General features: G+C 42.3%; 1 protein-coding gene across 3 annotated transcripts in view; it reads left to right on the top strand.

The window, feature by feature from the left end:
• LOC140734182 (mastermind-like protein 2) overlaps positions 1 to 19376 on the top strand; it is a 135699-nt gene that overhangs the window by 8104 nt on the left and 108219 nt on the right. Inside the window, exon 1 of one of the 3 annotated variants that reach the window (XM_073057832.1) lies at positions 18018 to 18385. The exons of the other annotated variants lie outside the window; for them this stretch is intronic. The gene's annotated coding sequence lies outside the window, so the exon portion shown is untranslated. Of the gene's footprint in view, positions 1 to 18017; positions 18386 to 19376 lie in introns of those variants that run through there. 3 annotated transcript variants of the gene reach the window in all.

The raw sequence follows: 19376 nt of genomic DNA, 5'->3' as shown, positions 1-19376 counted from the left end.
AGATACAATGCGGAGAGCACGTGTAGACAAAGCCATATGTCACTTTGCTGGAAAGATAAATGATCCAAGAAGAGGGATTGGTTTCTGTGGATCACCATAATAAACTGGCTCCCCTGTCACTGAAGAGTAACCTTGGCAGCGTCGCTGATCTGCAGGTGCTTTTCCTGTGAAGGTGCAGAATTACAACCTAATATTTTGCCGAGGATGAAGCAGACCTTGTTTGATGCTTCTGACTCCAAGTGCCAGCTTTGAATCCATCAAGACCCACAAATGTGCAGACTGACTGCTTGCATATCCTACAATTTAATTTGCAAACCAGCAGCCGCGAGAATCCCTGACCCAACCTTTCACTAGAATCGTAGCACAGAAACTCACAGTCCAACAGTCCGGTGAAGTCAGCAGCCTGTGTTCAAAATGTACTCACAACCACACATGCATTTTAAAAAAAACATTGTGATAGTTAATTTACCCTTACAGCACAAAAACAGGCCCTTCTGCCCATCTAGTCCATGCTGAACTATTATTCTGTCTAGTCCTATTGACCTGCATGCGAACCATGCCCCCTTCCATCCATGTGCCTATCCAAATTTCTCTTAAAAGTTGGAAACTACTACTTTTTTTAACTATTTAAGTGATTAATCTACTTTTATCATTTAAGGTTAAATCAGTACCGACGTTGCATCCCAAGAAGGTGAATTTGGTTTGGGAAAAGTTGCTGAAAATCTTCTCCTGATAGATGCTGTTTGGCGAGCGTTCTCCTGACAGATGTGAACGTGCTCTGCAAAACCCAACCGTCCTCTTTCTTTTCAGGTCCTTTTCAAACTTGTATTTCTTTTCACAAGAGCCAAGCTACATTTGAGATCCAACCCACAGTCCAACAGGTCAGGTGGTGTCAGTCAGCGGCCTGCGTTCAAATTGTCCTCACAAGTGCGCATGTGTGAAAAAGAGAGTGATTTATTACTTTGTTTGCATCGTTAGTTTGCCCCTAAATTTTGTCAGTTCCAGCAGAAACAAGAAATTTAAAGTTTACTTCTCTTCAGAAAAAAGGGAGGTTGAATAATTTCTGACGATTGTGTGCGATTTTCTCATTTATATATGCATCCCTACTAGATACATTTCTAGGTCAAATAATGTTACTATACTTATCTTGAACCTATTACTGCTAGCGTATCTCTATTAACAGCCTGCTAATTGAATTACAGCCATATGCAAGCTGTGTGTTCAGAGCACTAGTTTTTCTTGAAGTTAATTAGTTGAGAATGACTCTTGGAACTGCCCGTTGATTAAATAACAGAAGATGTCACAATGGAGAGATGCACTGTGTGCCAAGGGTTAAGAACGACTCGCCTTTATCCTAGATGGAACCGCGTGAGACTCCCTTATCTTTAACATGCTTCTGCCATTCTTAAAGTACAAATTCTTAAATATTGAGGGAGAGACTAGATTTCCAGCATCAGGCAAATGCAGCTCAATATTTCAGATGTTCTTAGATCACAAATTAGAGAATTTCTAACTGAGAAGTTAGGGAGATCCTAAATTAGAGTCCTGATGAAGTTAAGGGTTCAAAACGTTGACTCTTTATTCCAGGGGTGCCCAACCTGGGGTCCACGGACCCTTTGGTTAATGGTAGGGGTCCATGGCATAGAAAAGATTGGGAACACCTGCTTTCTTCCTTTATAAAACCCCGCTTGGTGATTGTTGGCACTGTAAAATGTTTGTGCTAACCGTGCTGTCCTTACTGAATTCTCCTTCATCAAGTTGAAGCAATTTTAAATTTCAGACCTAATGTGAGATCCAATTACTATCTGGATCATGTTGACTGTGGGTGGCCAAGTATGGACTTTGTTTGGCTTTCTAAATTCATTTGCACTGGCCATTCGCTGTAGAAGGTTGACCTATCCCCACAAATTCACACTGTAGAAAGCAAGAAAAACGTAAACATTGCCAAGTATAACTTCACGTATACCAGCAAGTCATCCTGTTCGTGACCGTGTCCAAAAACAAAAGACCATAAATCATACAGCAGGAGCAGAGTTAGACCATTCAGCCCATTGAGTCTATTCCATCATGGCTGATTTATTATCTCTCTCAACACCATTCTTTTGCCTTCTTCCCATAACCTTTGACACCCTTACTAATCAAGAACTTATCAACGTCTGCTTTAACTTGGCCTCCACAGCCATCTGTGGCAATAAATTCTACAGATTCACCACTCTGAGTAAAGTAATTCCTTCTCAACTCTGTTATAGAGGGAAATCCTTGTATTCTGAGGCTACACCTTCTTGGTTCTAGACTCCTCAACTATAGGAAACATCCTCCCCACATCCACTCTAACTAGGCTTTTCAATATTCAATAGGTTTCAATGAAATTCTTCTCCCCCCCCCCCCCCCCCCCCAATCCTTCCAAACTCCAGCAAGTACAGTCCCTGAGCCATCAAACACTCTCCATATATTGACCCGCTCCTTCCCGGGATCGATCTTGTGAACTTCCCTGCTCAACTTGTTAAAAGAATTAGGTCAGTTGCTATGTATAAACACAGGAAATTTTGCAGATGCTGGAAATCCAGAGTAACAGACATAAAATGCCGGAGGGCTCGAGGAACTCAGCAAGTCAGGCAGCATCTATGGACAGGAACAAAGAGTCAACATTTCAGGCCAAAACCCTTCATCAGGACTGTGTATTTCAACCTTTCACAGATGTTCTTTTTTTTGTTAATTGATTAGGAGTTCAACCAGTTAACAATATCCTTTTGGTGGGGGGTGGTGGTTAAACATATTACCTGTTCAAATACAGCTGGGAGCAATTTTGGTGAAAGTCCTTATGTTAACCAGATCAAACAGAATGATGAGACATGAAGGGTGATCGAGTGGGGTGGTGTTGGAACTTGCCTGATTGACCAGGCATTTTCAATGACTGCTCCTGTCTCTTTCTAGTCCTGAGATCTCAGATATATGCAAAACCACTTGTTTAAATTGAAAATCCACCTGTTCCTGTCTGTGTGGAATATTCATGGCTGCCTAATTATGGTTTGGAAGGAAAATTGTCTTAATCTAAATCTGCCCAACAGAAGTTTTTAATTTATCAACTCATCTGTGATGGAAAAAAAAAGCTCTCCTTGGATACCAAAATTTAAACTGGCAATTTGGGATTGCACGCACCAGGCTAATAGTCACTTGTTCCATGCCTTTTAGCTAACAGGACCACAGCAGTGAGAGCAGCATAAGGTTCTAATAAATCCAAATTGCCATTCCACATTGTTTGTTTCTCCAGCTGCGAAGAGCCCATTACTGTTGCTTGATATGTCCCGGTGGTATCTCTCTAGTTTCTTCCAATTTTACTGTCACCTGTGGCCCAGAAGGGGGAAGAATCATGTTTAAATGCTGTAACAAATATTTTGCATTGTTTTTGAAACAAGGGTTTAGCTTATTTGTTTCAAAGTTGGGGTATATTGCTGAAATGAAAGATAAAGTACTGAAGCAGAACTATACATCCAACATTACCATACAGGCCCTTCGGCCCACAATGTTGCCTTTCAGATGCTTACCCAGCTCCTGGTAGAACACTGCTGCTGCACCTTCCTCCTAGCACAGAGATCACATTTCATACCTTAACTACTCAGTGGGTAGAACTTTTTTTTCCCCTCATGTCATTTTGAACCCACTATCTTCTCAGCTTTTGGAGCTGCATTAACTTTGTGACATTCTTACACCAGAAGGTTCTCCAGACCTTCTTGTGATGTAAGAATGTCTGATCAATTTAACCTACTCTAAGATCAAGCTAACCCTTCCCTCCTACAGAGCCCTTCATTTATCTCTCATCTATATGCCTATCTAAGAGTTTCTTATGACCCTGATGTATCTGCCTCTACTACCACCCCTGGTAGGGCGTTCCACACACTCACCACTCACTGTTTAAAAAAAAAAACCTCAGTCTTCAGGAGACTATTATTTCAGTACCAGTTGGATGAAAAAAAATACTACCTTGATCTTTTACAAAAATAATAGATCCTCAAAGGCATTAGTTTTGTGTTACATTCTGCAAGCCCTCCTTCTCAGTTAGAAATGGGTACAAAGAGATCAGATGTCAAGGATGCAGATAATCTGCTAAATCTTTTAAGGATCAATTTCTTTGAAGTAATTTGCAAGCAGGTTACGGCCAAGCCTGTGTGAGCCCTGGATGGGTGGAGATGACTGATCTGCAACTCGATGTGATATCATAGAGAAAATAGTCTAGTGTATCGCAGCTCCCAGTCTCTTGTGTTGCAGACTTCAGAGTTCCAGATGCTCTTCCACTTCACAAGTTAAAAGCTGAAGTACATCTCATGCCTTTCCTTGCAGAAGAGTAAAGTGTTCACCACGTGGACAGGGTTTTGGGTGACCCTTAGCAACGACCCAACTGCCTCCCATCCAAGTCATCGGTGCTCCACCATACAGTACATTTTCTTTTTATTTAGAGATACAGCACAGGAACAGACCCTTCTGACCAACAAGCCTGTGCTGCCCTATTATACCCATGTGACCAATTAACCTACTAACCCTTATGTCTTTGTAATGTGAGAGGAAACCAGAGCACCCAGAGGAAAACCAAGCAGAGAGAACATAGAAACTCCTAACAGTCAGTGACGGGAGTTGAACCCAGTTATTGGGCTGTAATAGCGTTACACTACTGTGCTGCACGATGCCTAGGCACCTTCATTAAATTTACACTTTCTATGTTTAGGGTGCAGGGAAAATAATCCTGTTCCTTGCAATAAATAACTGCTTTGCCTTTCCATCTGATAAGGGAACTCCAAGATTTGAACATGAGATTCTGCAGATGCTGGAAACCCAGAGTGACATGCAAAATGCTGCAGAAACTCAGTAGGTCAGGCAGCACCTATGGAGGGTAATAAATAGTCAATGATTCACCAGGACTGGAAAGGAAGGGGGAAGAAGCCTGAAATAAGAGGAAGCAGTACAAGCTAGAAAGTGATAGTTGAAATCAGATGAGGGGAAAAGTAGGTGGATGGGTGAGGGGGCAAGATGAGGTAAGAAGCTGAGAGGTGATAGTTGGAAGGGGTAAAGACTGACAAGGAATCTGATTGGAGATTGGACCATAGGAGAAAGGGAAGGAGAAGAGGCACCGGGAAGTGGAGGGGAGGGGGCGATGAAAGGCAGGTGAGGAGAACAGAAGGGGGTAGGAGGGAGGCCAGAATGGGGAATGGAAAAAGAGAAAGGGGAGGGGTGAGAAATTGCCAGAAGGTGGAGAAATAATGTTCATGCCATCAGATTGGTGGCTAATGAGGCTGAAAATGAGGTGTTGCTCCTTCAGCCTGGATGTGGCCTCATCATGGCCATAGAAAAGGCCACGAACTGACATATGGGAATGGGAAGTGGAATTAAAGAGCATACCACCGGGAAAGCCCGCCTTTTGTGGTGGACAGAGCACAGGAAATCAATCCAGCATTTTGTGTGTGTTTCTCCAGTACCTGAAAGATTTATACCCCTTGCCCTTCTGTTAGGATAATAGGAATCAAATCTGCCATAGAGCATACAGGGTTTAAACTGGGCGGCAAAAATTTCTAGCAATTCGGTCAAACAGTGAGGGAATAGGCCGAGCACGGGTCGTTCGATTCAGTGATTTTCAACCTGATTAAAGTGATGTGACTATAAAATGTAATCGAGGCCGGAGCTTGTTGTATTCTGACTGCTGGTGGGGTAAAGTTCATTGACCTAACAAGGGGAAAGTAGGGAAGATTTTTATTTAGAGATACAGTCACCAACAGGCCCTTCTAGCTCATGCTATGTAACCGATGTAACATTTACAACTATATAACCAATTAACCTACTAACTTGTACATGCGTCTTTGGAATGTAGGAGGAAATCCACGTGGTCACAGGGAGAATTTATAAACTCTTTATAGTTAGCAGTGGGAATTGACCCTGGGTCACTAGCACTGTAATAGCATTACATTAACCACTATGCCACGATGCTGACCATGATATCCTGAAGGTCGAGGCTGTAGTTTGAAGTCGGCAAGTCTGGAGGGTCAGAGGCCCAATGTCTGTGAGTCCAGGTTAGGGACTGGAGGTCGGAGGCCCTGAGGTGGCCTTTCTGGGGGTTGGAGGCCTATCTGTGTGTGTGTAGGTGGGAGTGTGGGAAAGGGGCTTGTTTACATTTGTTTTATTATGTTGTTGTTGCTTGTGTTGTTTTCTGGACATGGTGGGCATGATATTCTTTGGCACCGGAATGGGTAGCGACACTTGCGCGCAGCCCCCGGCACATCTTTAGGTTATGTTGGTTTCTAAACGTAAAACACATTTCACTGTATGCTTCAGCCTACATGTGATAAAAGAAATGAATCTGTTTAGATGCTGGATGAACTTGAGTACCAACTGCAAGGATAAAAAGATTGAAGTGGGGAAGACAGTTGTATGACTTAATTATGTGTCGTACTGTCAGCTCTCTGCATCTTTGCTGTCCCCCTCCACCCTCCTGAGGAGGATGTCTAATGGGGTCTTCTCGTGCAGATTGCCGACTGTGTTGACCTACTTCGGTCCTGTCCCCGCAGGCTGTTGCAAGAGTGCATTGTGTGGAAATAAACAATCAAAACAGGCCCGGGCTGTGCTGTTCTTTATGCCATCTTAAAATAGAAAGCATGGAAATGGTTCACTGATAAATATTGCATGCAATGAAAATAGCAAAGATATTTAGCCAGAGCTGCGATATTTCTCCTCGTATTGCTCACATTCTTAACTTGAAAATGGAAAATCTGAGGATTTAGCTACAGTCTCTCCAAAGTATTGCCTCTGTATTCGGAGATTGTGAGTAATTTGTCAATAAGCTCGGTCTACAAGTACCTCCACCCACTGCTGAATCAGGTTGGACTGAGTTTATGAAATTATCCTTGGATCTTTTATTTTCAAATTTGGAAATCAATCTAGAACAAAGAACCAATTGATTTAGATGATATTAATCTTACACAGTGCAGCATTTTAGCGCTGTAACATATATCCCTTTTCATGCTGGTGACTCAGGTTACAAAATGTTTGGCACTCACTCTGGTTCTTCATGGAGAGACCTTGGTAAAATCATTTGTTCAGCTGGAAGGAGGTCCAGGAGCCTTAGATCCCACACCACCAGGTTCAGGAACAGTTATTACCCTTCAACCATGGGGCTCCTGAACCACCGTAGATAACTTCACTCACCTTAACATTGAACTATGGATTCCACAACCTATGGACTCACTTTCAAGGACTCTGCAACTCTTGGGGGGGGGGCGAGGGGGAGGTTGTTGCGTCGATGCTTGTGTGGGGAAGGGGGGCTTTGGGGGGGTCTAACGCTTTTTTGTCGTTCGTTCTTTTGGGGTTCTTTTTTTGTGGAGGTCTGTGAGGACAAGTGTGTCGGGTTGTATACTGTATACTTTCTCTGATAATAGACAGAACTATCTGGATCATTTGAACCATGTTGTCAATATTATTTATATAACTGCAATTTAATATTTGCACAGTTTGCTTTTTTTTTGCACATTGGTTGCCTGTCAGTCTTTCTGTGTAGTTTTTCATTGATTTTCTTGTATGTCTTTTTTATTTGTTTGTGGATGCCTGTAGGAAAATGAATCTCAGGGTAGTATCTAATGACATATACAGGTATGCACTTTGATAATAAATTTGTACTTTGAAGGTGCTTTTGCTTATAGCGAAATGTGAATTGGTTTTCAGTCTTGAAGTCTGGCTGTGAAGTTGAAGTGACCAATCAGCTCTGATCAGTGGCTTTCTAGTGAGGGGTGATGCAATACTGGCAGAAGTCATGGACCTTCCTAATCTTTTATCATTCCGGCAGATTTACACGGTAAACAGTTAAAACAGAATTTGCCTTTGGGCTTTGAGTGAGACATTGGTTAATTAGTTCCTGGCAAACCAGGAAGAAACAGTTAACCAAGCCACTTAGTAGTATTTCACATGTTTGGTTAACTTTTAACTTCAGCCCGTTAAAGTCTTTGTAATGCTACTGGTGTCCTTGTTAACATATTTGTGACCCCTGTATTTCTTAGTTCACCCACAGGCTAATATGTTGAATCCATGTAGTCAGGGAAACTAGTTACTGTCACAAACACAGATCTGCTGATGCTGGAAATCCAGAGCAACACACACAAAATGCTGGAGGAACTCAGCAGGTCAGACAGCATCTATTGAAATAAACAAAGTAGACATTTCAGGGTGAGACCCTTCATCAGGACTAAAAAAAGAAAGGGGGAAGAAGGTCGGGGGAGGGGTACAAGGAGAAGCTAGGTGACAGGTGAAGCCCGGTGGGTGGGGGGTTAATGATATAAGAAGCTGGGAGGTAAAGGTGGAAAGGGTAAATAAAGGGCTGTAGAAGAAGGAAATGATAGAAAAGGAGAGTGGACCATGGGAGAAAGGGAAGGAGGAGGGGCAGCAGGGAGAGAAGAAGATAGGCAGGTGAGGAAAGAGAGGAGCCAGAGTGGGGTATGAAAGAAGGAAAGGGAGGGGGGAAATTACAGAAATTTGGAGGAATCTGTGTTCATACCATAAAGTTGGATGCCACCCAGATGGAATATGAGGTGTTATTCCTCCAACCCGAGAGAGGCCTCACCATGGCTCTAGAGGCCGTGGACCGACATGTGGAATGGGAATGGGAACTGGAATGAAAATGGTTGGCCACTAGGAAATTTAGCTGTGGGGCTATGAAGATGCCAAACCTTCTGAATTCATCTTTGGCTTTCTCACCCTACCCCCCCCCCCCCCCCCCACAATCTATACGGTTGCCCTGGTCTGTTACATATGCCTGTTAACGAATAAAGACAATAGATATTTACTGTAATTTTCTATCACGTACGGCAGACTAGAACGCGAATGCGTGTAGTTAGTCATTTACCTCACAAAGTGCCGTTAGCATACTGGTTAGCGCAACGCTTGACAGTACCAACAACCAGGGTTCAATTCCCGCCGCTGCCTGTAAAGGAGCTCACCATGACCACGTCGGTTTCCTCACGTTGTCCGAAGACATACCGGTTGGTAGGCTCATTGGTCTCCCGCGATCAGGCTCAGATTAAATCGGGGGATTTTTTTCGGGGGGGGGGGGGCGGCGTGCCTGTAAGGGCCTATTCCGCGCTTTTATTGCCAGAGCGGGTTTCACTGTCGCTGCTTTCTGGTTTAGTCCCAGGGGTTCAGATGGTTAATCCAACCAGCCCCTTAATGATGCATTGTGCTCTGTGGAGAGGCTCAACAGGCACTCTGCCCACAAAGGGGTAGAAGCAAGTGGGTCCAGAGTAACACACACTACACTCTCTGTGCAGGAGGGCCTCAGCAGGCCAGGCAGCGTCTATGGAGAGGAATAAAGAGCAGGCGTATGGCGCCGAGACCAGTGGGTCCATAATCGCCTCAGTGGATCTGTTTTGCACTAAATACGGCTTGATAGACTGTCAACAGTGTCCCAATAGCGTGCACCATTCAAACGTTCTTTCACACACACAAAAAAAGGTTGATTTCAATATAGCAGGTGCTCCCCCAAGGAAGGAAATGAAAATATTGTTAGCTCTTAATTTTATACACTTTGCTGGCTGTGGTATTGATTCAGCGTGTTTGTGCGCGCGCCTTTTGTGTGTGACTAAACCGGTATTCTGTCTTGAAGCTAGCTCAGCACAAACGGTGCTTTCTTTCCAAAGTCAAACAAAGCTGAACGCGGTCATTGTTTTTTATCCCGGGTTCTCTTCTCTGTGATGTAGTAGCTGCAATAAAAGTGGCTTTGTTTCCTGGTTCGGCATCGTTCAGTAACCAGACTATTTTAAATGGCTCGCTTCACCCTCCATTCATTTTCCTTCGCTCCTGGAATGCGGTGGGATCTACATTTCAGCCCTGGGAGGGAGGGGATATCGTGGTTTAAACTGGGACTGCTTATCAATATTATGCCTCGATATTTGGGACCCAGGGCAGTGAACTCCGTTTAGGATGCCGCTTGAGAGGTTTGGCCACTATTAACTCACGAGAGACCTAACTGTGGACATTTGTGGCTTATCTCCCAGTTATCTGCACATTTATCTCCTTGCTGTTTGTTGGAGCCCTGTTGAATTTCCGATTTGTACACTGGCCATGCATAAATTCTTTCGTTGTTGGTGAAGTGCTCCAAGACATAGAACATAGACCATTGGTGTACAAAATTATGAGGGTTATAGTTAGGGCAAATGTATACAGGTGTGCTGGGGAGGAATTATCTTAAGACATTCTTAACATGTTATTAACATTATTTTAAATGTCTAAGAGAGTCCTTAGACATTTTGATTATTTGTGAAAGACAAGACCTACAGGACGCTATCAATAAGATTGAAAGTGTACAGAGACAATTTACAAGGCCGTTTCCAGGATTTGAATACCTGAGTTAAATAGGGAAATGATTGAATAGGATAGGACTTTATTCCCTGAAGTGTAGGAGAATGAGGGAGATTTGATAGAAGTATGCAAAATTATTATGGGTATAGAGAGGGGAAATTCAAGCAGGTTTTTTTTCATTGAGTTTGGGTGAAATGAGAACTAGAGGTCATGGGTTAAGGGTGAAAGGTATAAAGATTAAGAGGAACATGAGAGGGAATTTCTTCACTCAAAGGGTAGTGAGTGTGGAACGAGACTGCCAGAGGAAGTGGTGGATGCAGATTTGATTTTTGATTTCAACATTCAAGAGAAGTTTGGAAAAGTTCATGGATGGGAGGTCTAACAGTGCATTCAATGCACCAAACTCCCTCTGTGTAAAAAAACAAACTAACTCTAATATTTTCACGCAACACACACAAAATGCTGGTGGAGCACAGCAGGCCAGGCAGCATCTATAGGGAGAAGCGCTGGTGAGACTCTTCGTCAGGACGAAGGGTCTCGGCCCGAAACGTCGACAGCTCTTCTCCCTATAGATGCTGCCTGGCCTGCTGCGTTCCACCAGCATTTTGCGTGTGTTGCTTGAATTTCCAGCATCTGCAGATTTCCTCATGTCTGACATCTTCACTGTACTTTTCAGTAATTACCTTAAAATTATACTCCCTTGTATTTGCCATTTCCACCCTGGGGAGAAAAGTCTCTGGCTTGTTTTGCTGTTGTTGTCTTGTTGCTTGTTGTGGTCCCTGTTGTTCTGCTGAACATTGTGGGCTTTCTATGTTGGTGCTGGAATGTGTGACAACACTTGTGGGCTGCCCCCAGGACATCCTTAGGCTGTGCAGGTTGTTAATACAAACAACACATTCCACTGTATGTTTCAATGTACTGGTGATAAATAAAAATGAATCTGAGTTTGAATGAATATAGACATCTATGTTTACATACTCTGCAAGTGTATACATAGCAGAACAAATCTGTTTTCTTTACAAGTGACGTGTAAGGTAAGACTGCCTGTGCTTGTATACAATGCCTTTCATAATTTCAGGATGTCCCAGAACACTTTGCACAGAGTGCTTTCGGAAATGTAGGTTATTATTGACAGGAAGAAGATTTGGAAAGTCTTGCTGACAAGGTGGAAGCATTGTATCAGAATAATAGGGTCATCTACTGAAGATGGAAATGAAAAGGAATATCCCCCTCAGAGGGTTGTGGGTGTTGCAAATTTCTACCTCAGAGAGCTGAGCCCTTGAAGATGTTCAAGGTGGAAAGTAGATCAACACACCCAAAATGCTCCCAGTCATGCTGTCTTCTTGCTGATGCCATCCGGCCCTGGACTCACACAGGAACATTTATTACCCCTCAATCATCAGCCTCTTGAACCAGTGGGGATAACTTCACTCAACTTTACTCACCCCATCACTGAACTGTTCCCACAACCTGTAGACTCATTTTCAAGGACTCATCTCATGTTCTCAATATTTAGTGATTATTTATTATTATTATTATTTCATTTATTTTCTTTCTTTTTGTTTTTGTACAGTTTGTTATCTTTTGCACACTGGTTGCTTTCTTTCATTGATTCTATTTTGGTTAATGGATTTATTGATTATGCCCACAAGGAGTTGTATATGGTGACATATATGTACTTAGATAATAAACTTACTTTGAACTTTAAACTCTGAAATGGTAGAGGAACTCAGTAGGTCGGGCAGCATCTATGGAGGGGAACAAACAGTCGACACCTCAGGCTGAAACCCTTCATCAGTAAGTAGATTCTTGGACTGACTATAGAGATAAGTAGGTTCTTGGACCATAGTGCTGTGCTAACTACGTTTGGGGATTGGATGCAGAATCACAATCATTTCATTCTCCTTTACATTCATGTACTGAAGAATGGCAATAAACAATCTTGAATACTGTATGCACTAAGATTTTATTGAGTGGCTGGGGCAAGTTCAAGAGATTATATTGACTACACCCATTCCTTAGCAGCACACACACAATGTTGGAGGAACTCAGCAGGTCAGGCCACATCCATGGGAATGAACAAACAGTTGATGTTTTGCACTGAGACTCTCCCATTCCTTGTTCTTATTTATATACAACTGGGTCCCACAAAATTAAATGTGATAATGGCCACGTAATCTGTTCAGCAACACTTAGAGGGCCTTAGAAAATGTCCTTAAAATAATGGCATGGCAAGTTTATATCCAGTTAAGAGCGGGGCCACAGCCGTGCGCCAGATACTTAGAGTCATAATTATTGCAGCTACAAGGATGCAGTGCTCTCTCACTATTACACTGGTGTGTCGGTCCCAGATTTTATACTTAAAAGCCTGGATTGGAACTTGAACCTATAACCTTCTGACTTCAAAGGTGAGGGTATTACCACTGAGAAATCAAGATCTGTTGTAATTTCCTTCTGAGTTTAAGTGATACAGACCATGAGCTCTAACCCTGTGGGTCTAGGTAACAAAAACTCAGAGCACCTAATCTTGTTAATTTATTGAGAAGAATAAATTGGATCTTACAGCAACACAACTTTTTCTCTCTCTCTACTTCCTCCTTTTTACTTGTATCGTATATTGTCAAATTATGTTTTTCTCCCTGTAATTGGTAATTCATATTCACACGGTAGGTGTAAAATTCCCAGAAATATTGCTTAAAGTATCACATAGCTTCCTTTAAAATAAATGTTAGGTTTTATAAATTGAGCTGGTCAGGTAACCTGATTGAGGAAATGAATTTAACTTTGATCTATATTCCAATTACAATCCCATATGTATTTTTACTTTTACAATTTGAAAATTCTAAAGAAGTTGTTGTTGGTGAAGATGTATAAAACCCCATTTATCGCCTAATTCAAATTTTCTGGTTACCATTTCCTTCCACTAAATCCCTGCTCTGCTGTGTCACTTCTATTGTTTAATTTAAATTATTGGCTAATCACTACAAACATAACTTGAAATTATTGTGAACAGATTACAATATAGACCTCTCTTTATGCAAAACAAAATAGAAAGCACTGTTATCATGTCATCAAGAGAATTATTACATGTGGCAGGCTTCTCTGTTTTTGTTCTGTGTCTAGATGTCAGTGTTTGAATACCCCTCAGTGAATAAATCCTTTCTAAGTGCTAACATTTCAGTATGTAACTTGCCTAGCAGATTCTTATTAGCATTACCATGGCTGATGTCTTATCTCATTCTAGATTGAAGGTCATGGCAATGTACTCCAAGAAAATGTAATTGTTGTAATACCAGTACCCTGGATGATGCATTATGAACTACATGGAAAAATAAGCCTGGGCCATGTGAACAGTTAAATAAATTTGGCTTTTTTTACTTTTGGATAGAATACGTAAAAAAGTTTCTGATCTGATCTCATCCATTACTCTGTCTGTTTTATTTCCATCTGTTTCTGCTGTTCTTCTGTTTCTTTTGTTTTCTTGACTCACTCTCTCTGTCTGTTTCTCTTACTATCTTTTTACCTGTCTGACTCTGTGTTTGTTTATCTGTGAATGTGTGCGTGTATCTCTCTGTGACCCTGTCTGTTTCTCTCTCTCTCTCCTCTCTCTGCACCCTCCCTCTCTCTCCTCCCTCTCCTTTTCTGTGTTTCCCACACTGCATAATTATCCTTCAGTATCCCTGCAATTCGTCATCTCATGTTAAGTTACAAAGGCGCACTGGTAAATGCTTAACTTGGATTACAGGAGGCCACTTTCTGGACAGCATCTCCATGTGTTCACTGCCAAACCATTTAAATTCTTGTACCATAATATGGACTGGTGTATATAAAAAAACAAGTGTTTGTATGGTATGACTGTTGGCATTGAAGAACAAAATTTCACAGTATAAATGATTGCCTGCATAAAAATACTTTAAATATTTTCTTGGTCTTACAATGTCACAAGCTGAGTATTTTGTCCCATTACATAACATGCTGTTTTAGCTTGAATTTCACCGATACCCAAATTTACTTGATGGCCACTTTCATCATCAGTCCTCATGTGGACATTTGACAGAGTGCATAGCCGGCCTGAATTTCAACCCATTGAAATTCAAAAAACAACACAGACAAAGTGCTGGAGGAACTCAGCAGGTCAGGCAGCACCCATGGAGAGGAATAGATAGTCGCCGTTTTGGGCTGAGACCCCTTATCCAGCACTGATGAGGTGTCTCAGCCCTAAGTATTGACTGTTTATTCCTCTCATAGATGCAAGAGGTGTGTGTGTGTGTGTGTGTGTGTGTGTGTGTGTGTGTGTGTGTGTGTGTGTGTGTGTGTGTGTGTGTGTGTGTGTGTGTGTGTGTGTGTGTGTGTGTGTGTGTGTGTGTGTGTGTGTGTGTGTGTGTGTGTGTGTCTGTCTCTGGATTGTCAGTGTCTGCACAATCTCTTCTGTTTATGAAACACAAAATTAATGGGCAGCAAGAAACTGATGAGCCTTTTATCACAATGGGTCTCTGAGAGAGATGGAAACGGCAAAACAAAGATTAAAGTCCAAAAGATTGGAAAAACTCCTTTTTTATTCTTTTCTGTTGAAATAGACAGTTTATTTGTTAAGACTCTCTAATGAAATAAAAGTCATGGAGTGGCAGGAAGGGATAATCGTTACATTAGCACCCAGATCATGAGGTGCAAGTCATTTCCCTCAGTATTTCCTTCCTCTTTCGACAATCAGGCTCCAAACACTTTGTCATCCTATGGCTATACTGGTCCCTGCCTATCTCAGTTTTACCTTCCAGCCTAAAAGTTAAACAAGCAAAGGGCAATGTTTATTACTGAAGTCCCGCTACTAACCCAGTAGGCCAACTGAATGGTCTGACACTTGAGGCTTAAAGTAATTGCTAACGGAACTCATTCAAGGCATACACACACACAAATAAAAACCTGGCTAACACACACAAAATGTTTGAGGAACTCAGCAGGTCAGGTAGCATCTATGAAAAGGAACAAAGTGTTGACATTTCTGGCTGAGTCCCTTCATCAGGATCCATCATGAGTCCTGATAAAGGGTCTCGGCTTAAAACGTCAACACTTTATTCCTTTTCATAGATGCTACCTGACCTGCTGAGTTCCTCAAACAGTTCAAAAGGCAGTTGAATCCAGAATGGAGCCAGAATGTGTGGTGACCCTTGTGGGCTGCTCCCATCACACCCTCTGGTGTGTTGATCGTTAATGCAAATGACAGCATTTTACTGTAAGTTTCAATGAAAATGTGATAATAGTCTGGAATCTTGATCACTTGTAAAGATATAAAATTAATTCTTTTGAAATTTGCTGAATGATTTCATTGGGTTCCAGCACTGGAGCTAGAGGCCAAAGTCTGGGCAAAACTGCTTCTAGGACCCGGGAGATAATAGGCCTGAGGTGGTTTGTACATTGTTGGCCTTTTTCCAACAGTATGATGTAACCAGTGAATAGAGCTCCATCTTGAAGGTGTTGTTTAAATCCATCAGCCCTAATGGGGCATAGGCACCCAACAGCAGCTCATTGGAGCCCTCAGTCCTGGGCCGATGTTTCGAGGCAAAGATCAATCCTCTCCCAGCAATGATGACTTTGGACTCTGTTGGCATTTCTGTAGCTCTGAGTTTTTACAGGATGGTGTTGCTAGCCCCATGTCCACCCCTACTCCTTTCACAGCTGGCTTGGGACTGTCCATGGCGGAGTTGTCTGGAAGACATGGTGCAGACAAATCCTTTTGTTAAAGCTGTACTGAAGCATGCTCTGGCTGTCCCTAGACATTCCATAAGTCCTGAATATCAAAGCTGTTTTGATGTTTCTGAAATGCTGAAATTTCAGACTTAACATGTCTGATTTCATGAAAATCAACAACAACAAAAAAAAGAAAATCCAGTTGCTGGAAATGTGAATGAAAACAGAAAATGCTGGAATCAGCTGACCAGGTGGCATCTGTGGAAAGAGAAACAGTTAAAGTTTCAGGTCCGGGTCCTTCCTCAGAACAGGATCCTTCGCTATTTCTGGCCCGAATGCATTAACTCATTCTATTTATTTATTTTTTATGCTGAGATAGTGGTGCGATCACTCAAGTGGAGTATGGTGTTCTCCTAAGGGGTCCTGTATTGGTGGGTCCCCAGGTGACTGTAGAGGCCAGACCGGGATCCACGTATTCTTGTGCAGTGTGGTTAGCGTTTAGGTCTTTTGTTTGTTCAGTCCCTCCTTTCGCGGCTTCCGGTTGTTCTCCGCAGCACGACGGAGGTCGCTGTCATGTCGCGCAGCTTCCTCTTGAACAGATTTCCTCCAGGTGTGTGTATTGAGTGCAACATGAGGTAACAGACCCTGCAGAGCCTGCATCACCCAATGACAGCCATGTGACCAATTAACCTGCTAACCCGTACAGCTTTGGAATGTAGGAGGAAACCAGAAAGCTGCCACTGTCACAGGGAGAGCGTAAAAACTCCTTGCTGACAGCAGCGGTATTGAATCTGGGTCGTTGGTGCTGTAATAGCTTTACGCTCCCCTGCCAGCCCGACTCTGTATCTCTTTCCACAGATGCTGACCGACCTGCTGTTTCCAGAATTCTGTTTTTATTCCAGATAAGTTGATAGGGTTGCTTTATGGTGTGTCTATTAGTCAGGGGACTGAGATCAGGAGCCTTGAGGTAATGCTGCAGCTTTATAAAGCTACGGTTGGGCCACACTTGGAGTATTGTGTTCAGTTCTGATCGTCTCATCACAGGAAGGATTTGGAAGCTTTAGAGAGGGTACAGAGGATATTTACCAGGATGGTGCCTGGATTAGAGTGCATGCCCTTTGAAGATAGGTTGAGTGAGCTAAAGCTCTTTGGAGTGAAGGAAAGTGAGAGGTGTACAAGGTAAGGGGCATAGATCAGAGGGTTGTAGGCCTGGAGAATGTTACAAAGATAAGTTGGGTTAAGGAGTTCTGTGGTGGTAGAACCACGGTAGGATTTAGCACAGCAGCAAATATCTAAAGCTTAAGAGATTGAGGGGGGAGGTGTTGGACGCCACTGTAGTCAGAAGGCACTGGGGAGATCTGGTCCTCCCTACCCAGCCAAGATGTGACAGAGAAAATTGCCCAACCTATCTCAAAATTTTCCACTTTGGGGAAGAAAATGAAGACCCCGTAATGAAAACCTGAAAAATCACCCGCTTCAGCTCATCAGTTCAGATTAGCAGACTTTACATGAACACATGTTCTGGAACAGCAGAATTTGAGAAAAAGAAAGGGTGGGAAATCAGCAGCCAGAATCGTTTATACTTCCAAAAAGGCCAGCTACGCAAGTTGGCTGCGTAAAAACCTGAAATTGGGCGGGGTGATTCTGTGGGTTATTAAACACTAATTTATTTAGGAATCTTACTTGGAGGAGACTTGGCCACAATTCAAAGTTCAAAGTAAATTTATTATCAAAGTATGTACAGTATACCATGTGCTACCCTGAGATTCAATTTCATGTTGGCTTTCGTAGTAGAACAAAGAAATATAATAGAATCAATGAAAAACACACAAACAAAAACTGACAAGCAACCAGTGTGCAAAAGAAGAGGAACTGAGCAAATACATAATACTGACAACATGAGTTGTAGAGTCCTTGAAATTGAGTCCATAGGTTGTCTTCAGGGTTCAAAGTACATTTATTATCAAAGTATGTTTGCAGTATACAAGCCTGACATTTGTCTTTCCACAGACAGCCACGAAACAAAGAAACACCACGGGAACCATTCAAAGAAACCATCAAACATCCTATGCGCCAAAAAAAAAGAACAAATCGCGTAACCGCAAAAAGAACAAGTGAATAACACACAGAATATTAAACATCAAACCGCAGAGTCCTAGAAGCAGTCTAGTTCAGTTCAGTTCAGTCCAATTTAACGCTATGTCGCTCGTCGACAGCAGCTGCAGAGCCAGTCCACCCCGAACAAAATCGCGCAAAATAGCAATAAAGAAGGAGTACTCAGAAACCAGAAACACATCTAACACGAACTGCAGCATCCTCTAAAGATGAGTCCAATCCATAATCTGCACCAATTTGTGATCAGTTCAGCGCTGAGGTGAGTGAAGTTAAGCATGCTGGTTCAGGAGCCCAATGGTCGAAGGTAATAATTGTTAGTGAACCTGATAGTGGGGGGCCTAAGGCTTCCACACACCAGGTAATGTGGTAATGTGGGCCTTTGTACTTGAATCTTTAGAGGTCAATGAGAGTACTATAACAGGTAGATGAAGTCGGTCCACCAGCATAATAATGCTCTCTTTCAGTTGTGTCTATAGCTGTATCTTGTGTTAAGGGAATGGGTGAATAAACAAGGAAAACATCTTCCAAAATGCTGTGAGGCATTGTCATTTCACCTGTCATCAAAGGAAATAATAGATGGGAATTAATACAATATCTTTCAAGCATTCAGAATGTTCCAGAGCATGTTATATTGTTGAAGTGCTTCTGAAATGTTGCTACTGTTGTTATGAAGGAAATGTTGGCAGATAATTTACCCAGAGCGAGGTCTCACAAGCAACAGTATGGTAATGATGAGATATTTTTTTAAAGTAACATAATATGAGTGATAAAGTGTTGGCCAAGATATCAGGGAGAATTCCCCGCTGCCTCTTCAATGTGATGCCATGGAATTTAAGAAGGAAGATGTGGCCTCTGGTTTAAAGTCTCACCCAAGAGGACAAAACAAAATTCTGCAGATGATTTAATTTTCTTGTCCTGACATGTGCCCACCTATTCTGTTTCAATTCTTCTAATTTTTCTTTTGTCACTTCCTTCTAATTCAATAATCTTACTGTTGTATTAATAGTTGCAGACTCCAAAATCAAAGATGGTGAAATGCTCTCTAGGTTCACATAAAAACGATCTGGTCCAACTGGCTCCTCCTGCCCCACCTCCCACTTGATATTATCTCCCACTTGCTCACATTGACTGCATGATCTCTAATTTCAACCAACACCAATCAATTACTCTGAATACTGAGCTTTTCAAACTGCCTCGCTTTATTTATTTATTGAGATATGGTGCAGAACAGGCTCTTCCAGCACTTTGAA

Source organism: Hemitrygon akajei, chromosome 10 (assembly GCF_048418815.1).
Source record: "Hemitrygon akajei chromosome 10, sHemAka1.3, whole genome shotgun sequence".
Classification (NCBI taxonomy): domain Eukaryota; kingdom Metazoa; phylum Chordata; class Chondrichthyes; order Myliobatiformes; family Dasyatidae; genus Hemitrygon; species Hemitrygon akajei.
This window is presented reverse-complemented; position numbering and strand designations above follow the sequence as displayed.